Source organism: Protopterus annectens, chromosome 1.part0, assembly GCF_019279795.1.
Source record: "Protopterus annectens isolate FY-2018-M chromosome 1.part0, PAN1.0, whole genome shotgun sequence".
NCBI lineage: Eukaryota > Metazoa > Chordata > Ceratodontiformes > Protopteridae > Protopterus > Protopterus annectens.
Genome location: NC_056725.1, coordinates 1,207,796,245 through 1,207,809,712, shown reverse-complemented (window position 1 = coordinate 1,207,809,712; position 13,468 = coordinate 1,207,796,245).

Below are 13,468 nucleotides of genomic sequence, written 5' to 3'. Positions count from 1 at the left end.
GTTTAAAAATTGTCTAAATATAAAAAATAAATAAAAATTAATAACTGAACTAAATAAGGCTACGGAGTGCATACTAAAGAGTACTGTGTGTAAACCAGTTACAAGTAAAACATGACAAAAGAGCATGGTGCATAAATGAAAACATGTAACAACATAGAATGAGGGGTAATCCATTAGTAAATAGTAATAAATAGTATTTGAATGGGATATGTGAAAAACTGTACTAGTACCCAAACAGAAACCTAAGCTAACATCGACACAACTATCACTGCTAACAATGAGGCAAAACTATACAAGGGACACATGAGTCACCATGATAAGGACATGGGTATATTATAGGTGCCTATGTATCAGAAGTACATGTATAAGTGTTGACAAACCCTTAATGTTTAGGTACTCGCAATTTCCTTTTTCTAAGGAAAGGTTTAATTTGGATCTTGTCATTTAAACCCGGATGTTGGTCTGCCCTTAGTCTAATAATCCACTTCATTTCATTCATGTTTTACTTGTAACTGGTTTACACACAGTACTCTTTAGTATGCACTCCGTAGCCTTATTTAGCTCAGTTATTAATTTTTATTTATTTTTTTTTATATTTAGACAATTTTTAAACTAGCTAGCTTACACAACTTATAGTGAACTGATGTTTTTTGAAATATGTAGCTCTGTATATGTGGCTAGTTTTAATGTAAAAAGAACGTCACATTTACGTATTCGCTTAATTTTATGTTTGATTGTACTGAGAACAGCGTGACGTTTCATGCACACGTTGTTTCCCAGTGCAGGATCTACAAGACATTGCTATGGTGTTGTGCCTACGTCTTAACCATAATTAGATGAAAGACTAAATGATTTCGAACTAAGGTGATGTGATACAGTTATGCTGCTCGCCTTTTTGTGTTTTTATATTATATTAATTGAGCGACACATTTGCGCGTCGCTATGAGGTATCAGTTACTAGATTTTGTTTAATATTGTGGTTATAGGCAATAATGTTTTTAGATGTCTGTAATCAGTTCATTTGTAAGAATCATGAGGCATTATGCTTTAGCCTAGATCAAAGAACAGCGTGACGTTTCATGCACACGTTGTTTCCTAGTGTAGGATCTACAAGACATCGCTATGGTGTTGTGCCTACGTTTTAACCATAATCAAATGAAAGATTAAATGCTTTCAAACTAAGGTGATATGACACAGTAATGCTGCTCGCCTTTTTGTGTTGTTATACTAATTGAGCGACACCTTTGCGCGTCGCTATGAGGAATCAGTTACTAGATTTTGTTTAATATTGTGGTTATAGCCAGTAATGTTTTTAGATGTCTGTAATCAGTTTATTTGTAGGATTCAGGAGACATTATGCTTTAGGTTAGATCAAAATGAGTTCCGGTTGTGATCGGAAATTTTACATTAATGTTTTAACCAATGAGACTGATCCATTTTAATTGTTTTAAGTATTTAAATAAGTGTTTGAAATTTATTCAATGTGTAACAGTCTGATGAAGCCGAATGGCGAAAGCGCTTACTGCTCAATAAAGAAGTTAACCCCACATTGCTGTTTCAGCGTGGTGACTACTAATACCAAGATCGTTCAGATATTGAAGTGACTTGTGTTTTATAGATTCGTGTTTGTGCCCGTGGACACCAACACCAGCTAATGTGTTCTTTGCAAATTCTTTGTAATTCATATTGGAATACAGAGGGAGTGTTGTATGATACATCATTGTACTACAAGCCTCCATTGTGGTACCCTCATATACCTTGCTAGGTGTATTAGAGTTATGAAAGCTGTCACAGATCCCAGGAGTTGTAAAAATAACCCTGTCAGTGGGAATGGAAGGGAGATGATGTGGAATGCTTGAATCTGTAACACGTTTATTCTTTAAAGAGGTATTTTTGTGATTTGAGTCGCCATGTTCAAATGAGCACCAATGAACCCCAGGGCCTTGGTTAGGGGAGAGCTGAAACTTGACATAGTTCACTGTAATTCCCAGTTGTAGACACAGCTGGAGAAAGTAGTCCCTGGTGTGAATCAGAGGCTTGGTGGGAGCAGAGATGCGCCAGTTGTCAAGGCATGGAAACACCCAGAATCCCAGCAAGCTCATGTGAGCTGCGACCACTGCCATGCACTTGGTGAATACCCTGGGACTGTGGTGAGACTAAAGGGCAGGAGCTCTGAATTGGTAATGACTGACTCTGAGTCAGAGGTGAAAAAACCTCCAGGATTACCTGTCTATTTTGATGTCATAGTACACATCCTGGAGATCTAACTCATTACATTCGAGTAATGCCTCCAGGAGTATCTGCAGTTAACTCTTACTGACACCTCTAGGCATCAAATATTGCTTGTTCATATTTGTATCAATAATTCCATAACCATGCTATGTACAAGGTTTTAAAAGATCCCCTGTTAATGCTTACACAGTGGCAAACTCAACTGCATTAATAGTTGATCTGTTTAATTCAGGAAAATAGATATTAACTGTTGTTTTTATGATATTAATTTATATAGATATAATTTTCACATTTTTCTAAACATCTCAACAACCAAGTACCACAGACAGAAATCCTTATAGATGAATAAAATGCTGCTGAGAGTGTGTATGTAATTTGAGTGGTTGCTGAGATATTGCAAGTTGTTTACAAAAGATTACAAATGTGATAGTTACTGTGTTTGCTGTGACTTACAAAATTCGGTTTAAGACCTAGAACCTAAAGAAAACTACCAACTATAAAAACAAGTTTATGCTGAAGAGTTTGCCATTTATACTTATTTCATAACCCCTATGGTTCCAGAAATATAAACATTTGAAATGTAAGGACATAATTCGATTCTGCCAAAAGGCTTAGGCTCTGCCGGCTGGAATTACATTGCAAATTTTCTGAGCTCCATTGCAGGGAATGAGTTAAGCACATTCAATCATCCTTGTGCAGAAGAAGCAGAATGGACAAGGACCATGACCATTCAGAAAGTACAGTTGTGTACACCTACCATAAATGTAGATGTTCAAGTGTCTTCACTATTGCAGTCATGACTGTAGGGTTCTCCCCTGCCGGCAGGCAGCCCTCGGTCGGCCAGAATCCCAAAGTCTGGGTCCGGCGTCGGCTGTTCAACCCTGCTCCCTGACGTCAGAGCGCCAGGAGTATAAAGCTGACAGCCGACGCCATCTTCTCCAGTTTTTCTTGCCCCAGATGTCAGGAGTTCCAAAATGAAAATGGTCCCATAACCTTTGCAAATACACCTCAGAAGAATGGTGAAAAAAGGAACCACACAAAAGTAAAAATAAGAGGGGACAGGAGGGAGGGAAACCCAGACTGCAACAGTGAAGACACTCGAACATCTACATTTATGGTAGATGTACACAACTGTACTATGTTCATCGTGTTTCACTGTTGCAGTCATGACTGTAGGGTAGAGTCCCAAAGCTGAAAGAAAGGGAGGTGGTCATAAAGAAGAAGGGGCGGCTAAAAGGCCCTGCAAGACTGCAGAGGCAAAGCCTGCCCTAGACTTAGAGTAGAGAGGTAAATTGTAGTGCTTAGAGAAAGTATGCACTGAACTCCAAGTTGCAGCTTCCAAAATGTCCTTGGTAGGGACTCCCCTGAGGAAGGCCGCAGAAGTGGCAGCAGATCTGGTGGAATGAGTCCGAATGCTCCCTGGGACTTGCTTTCCATGGTGTGAATAACAAAATCTGATTCCATGTACATCCAAGGAATGTAAGATCCTTTCCCCTTTATTTTGAGGAGTGGGGAAAAAGGTTGGCAAGTGGATAGTTTGATTTAAAGCCACTTTGGAGACCACCTTAGGCATGAAGGTCGGATTAGTCCTCAAAGATACCCTGTCTTGATGAAAAATAATATAAGGTTCCTCCGCCATAAGGGCTTGTAACTCTGAAACTCTCCTGGCAGAGGTTAGAGCTAACAGGATAGCTGTCTTCCAAGATAAAAACTTGATGTCAGAAGAAGCGGCAGGCTCAAAAGGAGGCAAGGTTAGTTGTTCCAAAACATAGTTGAGATCCCAAGCAGGAATGGGAGGAGATCTAGGAGGTCTTAAGTTCTTAGCTCCTCTGAGAAACTGTCTCATGAGCTGTTGGGAAAAGATGGGAGGATCTGTATTATAATGAGCAGAAATAGCAGAGGCATGGATCTTAATGGAAGAGAAAGAGAGACACTTATGTAAGAGATCTAAGTAAAGTAAAATTAAAGTAATATTAGGAAGAAGAGGATCAGAATCCTGAGCCTGCATCCAGGAACAAAATCTTTTCCATTTTCCTGCATAAGATTTTCTAGTGCTAGGACGTCTGGCTTCTAAAATGACATCCATAACCTGCTTGGGTAGGAAAGAAGAAATCAAAGGTCCTGGATTAACCAGGCCGCCAGGCTGAGAGTTCTGACATGAGAGTGTAGAACCCGACCCTGATGCTGGGACAGAAGGTTCGGAAACTGAGGTAAAATCCAAGGGGGCTCCAGGCATAGGTTTTTTAGAGTTGGATACCAAAACTGCTGAGGCCAATTCGGAGCCAACAAGATTATCATCTTGGGTTTGTCCTGTTTTATCTTCAATAAAACTAGTGGAAGAAGAGGTAGAGGTGGAAAGGCATATCCCGAGACGTTCCTCCAACTGAATGACAGGGCATCCACTTTCCAAGCTTCTCTGTGGAAAGTTCTAGTTTAAAAATTCTGTAGCTGATGATTTAGATGGGATGCAAAGAGATCTATGTGAGGACATCCCCATACTGCTGTTATCATCCTGAATATTTTGGTGTCCAGCATCCACTCGTGTGGATCCGAAAGGTTTCTGCTCAAACTGTCTGCCAGTAAGTTTTGTTTCCCTGGTAGAAACTGAGCTTGAAGATCCAGATTGCAAGCTAGTGCTGTGTTCCATAAAACCATGGCTAGTCTGCAAAGGGGGTAGGAATGAGATCCCCCTTGCTTGTTTATGTACCACATAACTGTGGTGTTGTCTGTCCGTATTAGTAGTTGCCCTGGTTGTATGAGATTCCTGAAGGCCAACAGAGCTTTCTGAACGGCTAACATTTCCTTTAAGTTGATATGCAGGTGCATCTGATCCTTTGTCCAAAGGCCCTGCAGACAATTGCCCTGAAAATGGGCTCCCCAAGCATAATCCGAGGCGTCCGTGGTTAGAATCTGAGAGACAGGAGGTAGATGGAAGGGCTTCCCTTTGTTTAGAGCACATGCCCTGGACCACCAAAGAAATTCCTTTTGAAGGCAAGGAAGGACGGGAATCAGTAAGTCCAAACTGTGGCAATGCTGAGACCATACACTTTTTAGGTACCATTGTATTTTCCTCATGTGTAGTCTTGCATATGGTACGAGAAGGATGCAGGAGGCCATGTAACCCAAAGCCTGCAGGAATTTCCTTGCAGATAGATGGGTTAGAGTTGCCAAGGCTTTGAAAGTTGATGCCAGCTGAAAATGTTTTTCGGATGTCAGAAATGCCATCTGGGTTGTAGTGTCTAGTAGAGCACCCAGAAAAGTTATCTGTTGTGATGGTGTCAGATTTGACTTTTTTATGTTTACAGAGAATCCTAGGAATTTGAGGAGGCTTTGTACAAAGTCCAGATGCTGGAGTAAGACATCCTTGCTGTCTGCCTGAATTAGACAATCATCCAGATAAGCATAAATTTGAATTCCCTTGAGTCTGCAGTAAGCTACTACTGGAGCCAGGCATTTGGTGAAGACCCTGGGCACAGTAGACAATCCAAACGGCAGCGCAGAGAATTGAAAGTGCCTCGATCCGGCCTTGAACCTGAGGTATTTTCTGCGATCCTGCCTGATGGGAATGTGTAAATATGCCTCCTTTAAATCCAAAGTCACCATCCATGCATCTTTGGACAGCATTGGAAGTAGCTGCTGTAGAGTAAGCATCTTGAATTTTGGAATCTCTAGAAAGGTGTTCAAGACCGACAGATCCAGAATGGGTCTCCATGAGTTTTGCTTCCTTGGGACTAGAAAGAGCCTTGAGTAAAACCCTTTTCCCATCTCTGAAAGAGGAACCAGTTCTATGGCATTCATAGCCAAAAAAGCTTCCACCTGGTTTAAGGCCTCCATCCATTGATGTTTTGGAAGGTCTGGCCATCCGCTTGGCCTTGGCAAGGTATGAAAATGGAATTTGTAACCTCTTAAAATCACATCCAAAACCCATTTGTCTTGGGTTATTTGAGCCCAATTTTGATAAAAAAGAGAGTTTTCCTCCGAGAGGGGCTTCCAGGCAAGACGTTCCTGTAGCCCAACAGAGGGAGTCATTGAGTTTGTTTCCTTTGAGATTGTGACCTGTCCTCTCCTCCCCTAGGGGTAGAAGCAGTCCACTGTCTTGGTCTATAAGCAGCTTGTGTTTGAGGCCTCCCTCTGGAGCGTCTATATCTACCCCTCTGAGGCCTGTCTGAAGAGGGAAAGGACCAGTTTTTTGAAGGCCAATTCCTGCTAAATCTAGGAGGCTGTACTTGTAAGAAATCTTTAACTGTTTGCATGGATTTCACCTTATCCTCCATCTTTTTAATAACCTCTTCAGCTTTAGATCCAAACAAAACATTATGCTGAACAGGAGCATCCAATAATTTAGCCTTAACTTGTTCAGGTAAATTGTGTTTCTTTAGCCGTGCATGTCTTCTAATGACTGTGCCAGAGGCCGCAGCCCTACAAGAAGCCTCCAAGGCATCAAATCCACAGTGTAAACCATGCTTCCCAACCTGTTCAGTGGCATGCAATAAGTCATGTAATTCCTTATCATCTGCATATGCAGAAATGGAAGTAACTTTTTGTTTTAAGACAGACAAGAGAAATTGCTGATATTTAAGCATATGAAACTGACAGTTTAAAGCCCTAATGGACAAAGTAGCAGAAGTGTACACCTTTTTCCCCATCTTTCCAAGGCTCGAGAATCCTTTTCAGTAGGAATGGGATTTTTGGCAGAAGCGGCCTTAACACCCTTAGGACCCTGAGAAATGGTTTCAGGGTCAGCAGTAGGGTTCTTGTATAAAAACTGATAGGAATCAGGAACCCTGTAATATCTATCAGGCTTAACAGGAGCAGGAGGAAAAGAGTCAGGGGTTAAGTTAGCCTCCGAAAATGCATCATCCACAATATCCAAAACAGGAGGAATAGCCAGGGGTCTATGTTGGGGAAGAAGAAGAAAATCCCTCAGTCTTTTCTTGGATTCCGAATACTCCTGTCCCTCCCAGTGGAAATGTTCCCTCATTTCATGCAAAGTTTCCCCAAAAGAGAAATCCTCAGGAGGAGAAGCTGAAGGAATGGATTCTTCTGCATCAGAATCCTCATAAGGAGGAAAAGAATATTCCTGATCAGAAGAAGAAACTGAGAAAACAGAAGCCTGATCAGAGGAATCATAATAAACATCCTGCCTTGGCCTTTTGTCTGGAGGGGGATGAGAACCCCTAATCATAGTAAGTAAATCCTCCGCCATCTTGAGTAACTGTTTCTGTGACTTGGGAGCCGGTTCAGAAGAGGCCTGTGTTGAAGACTTTGATTTAGAAGGAGTCTTTGCCTTTGTCTTTGGCTTTGCCTTTACTAGAAGTTGAGTAGGCCTGAAAACCCCTTCGGAAGCTGGTACCTGCACAGTGGCTCCGGACCCATCCGAAGGAGCATTGTCTGAAGGTCCTACAACAGAGATATTTAAAGGCCTGGTCGGCTCCTCATGAGAGTCCGTTTTGGCCATCGGTTCTGAAATGGCCGACGACAGGGGCTGCAAAAGTGCCTCACTGACGACGGCCGAACCTGAAGCTGGCTCCGCATGTGCGCTATCATCAGATTTGGACCTCGGAGGCCTTTTGCAGTTAAAGCGCCTACCGAAGTTATGAAAAGCAAAATCGAACCTTCGCTTAATTGTATGTTGATTGAATCTAGCACAAAACCGACAACTAGCTACGTCGTGGTCAGGGCCTAAGCAAGGAATACAGTAAGAATGAAAATCCTTATGAGGTATTTGCTTCCCACATGAAATACAATTATTAACTTTTTCTGACATCGGAGTGGAGCAAGAAAAAAGTTTCCCCAACGGGGTACTTAGCTTTGATTGGAGAAGAAAGTCTTCGGACCGAAGTATATAGAAAACTTAATCAGGAGTCAACCGACCGGCACTTGCGAACTGCTATCACTGCATGGCAAGAAAGACTGGAGAAGATGGCGTCGGCTGTCAGCTTTATACTCCTGGTGCTCTGACGTCAGGGAGCAGGGTTGAACAGCCGATGCCAGACCCAGACTTTGGGATTCTGGCCGACCGAGGGCTGCCTGCCAGCAGGGGAGAACCCCACAGTCATGATTGCAACAGTGAAACACGATGAACATCTTGCAGCGTTTGACATACTGGTTTAAGTTGCCAAGATCTAAGATAGGTCTCAGGTCTCTGGTTTTATCTGGCACCAAAAAGAACCTTGAGTAAGTTATGAATTATTGTTTGTCTGTTGGACCATTTGGATGATTCTTTTTCAAGGCTGATTGTGTACTTCTATGGCTACTGCTTTTCTCTGAATGGGTGGAACATAGGGATGTTTTGTAGCTCAAACTGAAAGGCTGTAGGAAAAAGGGTATGTATTAACCTCTGGAAATAATCCTCTGCATCCAAGTGTCTTTGATGATGGTTGTCCAGGTTTGTGGATGCAGGGATAAGTACCACCTGGCTGCCTGCAGACAGCAGCAGTCAGGCAAACCCTTCAGGAATGCTGATAGGGTTTCTCAGAGAAAGGACCTCTAAAACACAGACTTTTGTAGGCCTTCTCTGCCACAAAGGCATCATCTATTAGTGGAGTTCCCCCCTCTGCCACAGGGGATCTGGTCCCATAGGAGTCCTGGCAAAGGCCTTGTGACTTCTGGCACCACATTTTCTTACAACCTCTCTGATTCCAATAACAGGTCCAGCAAGGTGAGGAAAAACAAATCCCTACAGCAGACAAGTACTTCTCATCTAGTTCACTCCTTTGGGGCCAAACAAGGTAGAGCCATCAAAGGGAGCACTGATAAATAATGACTTGAAAGGCTCCACAAAGTCAAAGAGGTGCATCCAGATGTGCCATGTCTCATGTCTCAGCTATTCCTGAATATGCAGATCTTGAATCACCTTTTGAGGCATGGGAATGGAATCTTATACAGGTGTTCGATAAGAACTATGGAGTGACCAGTTAAGAAGAAATGGTCTTCTTATTCTCTGCAGACATGGACACAGACAGGGCATTAAAAAACTCTTTGAACAAGTTCCTCTGAAATATTGTGACATGCCAAATAATTCAGGGACCTTAGAGTGAGGTTAGTTGAGACACACAGGTGCTTCCCAAACCTGTCCAACACAATTAACTCTCTACTGGGTGTACTGACAGTAGAACTTTGCTTAGCAAGTTCTTTCTTGGTGGCTGCTGCTGCCACCATAGCATCTATGGTGGACCCCTGCTCCAGTAAGCTCAATCCTTAGGAGCAATAAGTTATTTGGAAGGTCTTTTAGGAATTGCCTTTGTGACATCTGGATCTTTCCATGCCCAGTAAGACATGAGGTTCACCATCTTGTCTGCAGGGTGGACTACCCAGGACATAGCTGAGCCAGTTCCAAAAGCCTCAAGAAACAGACTATTCTTAGGAAGGGAAGGGAGGTCAAAAGACCAACTAACCTTTGTTTCACCAAAGGAGACATCCTCAAGGGGTGATCTGGGGGACACTTTCCCTTCATTTAATTGGGTGTCTTCTGCAGGGATTCCTGGGAAGAATCTAAATGCCTTCGCTTGCACATATTCTTCTGATGAGGCTTCCCAGTGGGATGCTCCAGAAAGGACTCAAAGTATGAGCACAGTCCTGAATGAAGACTGTTTTCTCAAGGTTTGTATGGACCAGCTACCTTGATGTAACAGGATGTATAGGCTCAAAGACCAAGGCAGACTTTTGTGGATGGAGTGGAACAAGTGGGGCAAGCAGTCTTATCCACAGAGGAGGAGGAGAAAGGTTTTCTACTACCTCAAAGGCAGAAGACAGAGCAGAAGCAAGGGGCACTCTGGAAGGAGCTTAAGACAACTGCCCAGGATGGCTGAGAGCATCACCCCAACTCTGCCGAGGCAGAAAGCAGAGCCAAGCTGTCCAGTGCTGAGGCTCAGAGAGGAAGAGACAGCTTCAGGGGCATCAGAGTTGAACTCAACCCCCTGGATCTGGTGCCAACAATTTGGTTCCAAGGTCCCTCTGACTGGAACACAGATGCTGATGGAGTTGAAGAAGGCCAAGCCTTTGGATCAGATGCAGACAGTCGGGACTCTCGGGTTTGATGGCTCTAAAACCAAAGGTCTGACAGGAGTTGGAGTCAACAACTAGGTAGGGGTTGATGGCAGGCTCATGGGTCCAATGGGAGATGTGCAGAGGGAGATGATATACCTCGCCACTGAACCTTGGCCCAGAGAAACTTCATCATCATCCTATCCATATCAACTTTGGTTAAGTTCCTACATTACTTGAGAGACAATGAGATGGCATGAAAGTCCTTCTCTGGGTCTCCTGAAGAAAGGGTGAATTAATCCATAAAGAAATCAGCTCTGGAGTGAAGGTGGAGGAGCAGCGACATTGAGATTTAGACCTTGATCTTGTTAGATCTGATAAGCCTGATGGGAATTGACAGCTGAGTAATCTTCTCTGGTTGAGCCAAACTTGAAATGGAAGAGAGAGAATGATCAGGGGATCGTTTCCTACCCTCTTTGCCCTTGGCTAATGAATCCCCCCTAGAAGGGTGGGATCTTCAGCAGAAGTTGAAGTAGAGAGTAACAGACCCTTGAGGGCCAACTTCTTCCTTTGTTCAACCAAGGCACGGTAGTTAAAACCTGCACAGATTTCACACTCAACATCCAAATGGGCAGAGCCCAAACAATATACACACTCCTGATGGGCATTGGAGTTGGAGATCTTGCACTCATAGGAGTTGCGTTTTTTAAATATGGTTAGCTTATTTGACATTGTAGATACCTAGTAAGGAGAATGCAACAGAAGTAAAAATAGGAGAGACTACCAATGATACTAATAACAAGTACAATTACCAACAATGGTAATAAAAGATAGCAGTAGGAGAAAAGGAAGATCAAGTATGGCAAGGAAACAAGAGGCTGCATGAAAGGTGTACTATAAAAGTACAGTTTTGTACCTACCATAAATGTAGATGTCCGAACTGGATAGCATCTGCAGTCATAACAACTGGGTTGTCCTGTCGTCAGGCAGCCCTTCAGTCGGCCGGATTCCAAAGTCCGGTCCGCTTCGCTGATGTCGCACTCCACCCGACGTCATCTCTGTTGGTCTTCGGGTATATAAGCATCAGCCGACGCCATTTTCCTCAGTGTTTCTTGCCCCAGATGCCAGAAGCCCTCTTGAAGGCTAAAATTTGGATAGATGCCAATGTTTCCAAAAAGATAGAGGTAAACACAAAAATAAGCATGTATGTACATATATACAAACAAATACACCATAAAAGACTCCCCCCCATCAGCTAGCTATTAGGGGGGTAAACACCCTAGGAGTACCACAGAGGGGAAGGAGGGAGGGTAATCCTGACTGCAGATGCTATCCAGTTCGGACATCTACATTTATGGTAGGTACAAAACTGTACTATGTCCTTCATGGATGCATCTGCAGTCATAACAACTGGGTAGAATACCATAGCCAACTAGGGGAGGAGGATAAAGGTAGATTATGGTGTGTTTAGGATCCCTTGCAGTACAGCAGTGGCAAACCCTGCTCGGGATTTGGAATATAGAGGCAAATTATAATGCTTGGCAAATGTATGCACGGAGGTCCAAGTAGCCTCAATAATGTCTTTGGTTGCCACTCGTAAGAAGGCTGTGGTAGTGGCTGTTGCCCTTGTAGAATGAGGTCTTATGTTCTGTGGAATTGGTTTTCCATGGAAGGAGTAACAGAATCGTATGCAATTTCCTATCCATTTGGAGATTGTCTGTTTGGAAATAGCTTTTCCTTCCCTTCCTGTTGCATAGGCTACAAAAGTTGGTCAGTCTTTCTGCTATTTTTTGTTCTGTCCAAGTAGTAGTAGCTGTCTATGTACATCCAAGGTATGCAGTATTCTTTCCCCTCTGTTTTGTGGGTTGGGAAAGAAGGTAGGTAGGTGGATTGCTTGGTTTAAAGACACTCTGGATACCACCTTGGGCATAAATGTAGGATTAGTCCTCATGGACACTCTATCTTGGTGGAAGATTAGGAAGGGTTGCACTGCCATTAAGGCCTGTAGTTCTGAAACCCTCCTTGCTGAAGTAATTGCCAGTAGGAAAGCAGTTTTCCATGACAGGTGTTGTAGGTCTGCTGTTGCTGCTGGTTCAAAGGGTGATAGTGTCAACTTTTCTAGCACAAAGTTTAAATCCCAAGCTGGTAATGGTGGTTTCCTTGGAGGTTTTACATTCTTGATTCCTCTAAGGAACTGCCTGAGCAAAGGGTGCGAAAAGACAGGTGGATCAAAGCTGTATTCTGCTGAAATAGCTGATGCATGTATCTTGATGGAGGAGTAGGACAGGCCTGAATGAAGAAGTTCGGCCAGATACTCCAGAATGTTAGGCATATCTATGTTTGACACTTCTTTTCCTCTTTCCGTACTCCAAATGACAAACCTTTTCCATTTTCCAGCATAGTTCCTTCTTGTTGAAGGTCTGCGTGCTTCAAGAATAATGTCTTTAACTCTTTGGGAAAGTCCTGGATTAGTTGCTGCTATGTGATGTTCCATGCAGTTAGTTGCAACGTTTTTAGGTTTGGATGAATGATGCTGTAGTTGTTCTGAGTTAACATCAAAGGCATCAGGGGTATTGGCCACATATTGTTCCGAGACATGCTCCTCAGCAGTGGGTACCAGTGTTGTCTTGGCCAGTTTGGAGCTATCAGGATTATCCTTGGACGTTCTTCCTTGATTTTCAGTAGTACCTTGTGTATCAAAGGAAGGAGTGGGAATGCATATGCTGTTAGGCCTTTCCAGCTGAAGGAGAGCGAATCCACTTTCCATGCTAGTGGGTGGAATGTCCTTGTGCAGAATTTTTTGAGCTGGTGATTGGGAGGTGATGCGAATAGATCTATCTGAGGCATTCCCCATTTCTTTGAGATGGTCTTGAAGATGTCCGGGTGCAGCTTCCATTCGTGGGCATCCGATGTGGTTCTGCTTAATATGTCTGCTAGAGTATTTTCTTTTCCCAGTACAAATATTGCCTGTAACTGGATGTTGTAGCTGAGTGCCAAGGTCCACAGCTCCAAAGTCATTCTGCATAGGGGGTATGAATGAGTGCCTCCCTGTTTGTTGATGTACCACATGACTGTGGTGTTGTCTGTCCTTATCATCAACTGGCCCTTTGAGAAATGGTTTGAACTTTTGGATTGCCAGTTTTACTGCCAGCATTTCTTTTAGGTTGATGTGCAGGTGAAGTTGATCCTGTGTCCACAATCCTTGCACGCATTTGTCCAGCATGTGGGCCCCCATCCTAGGTCTGAAACG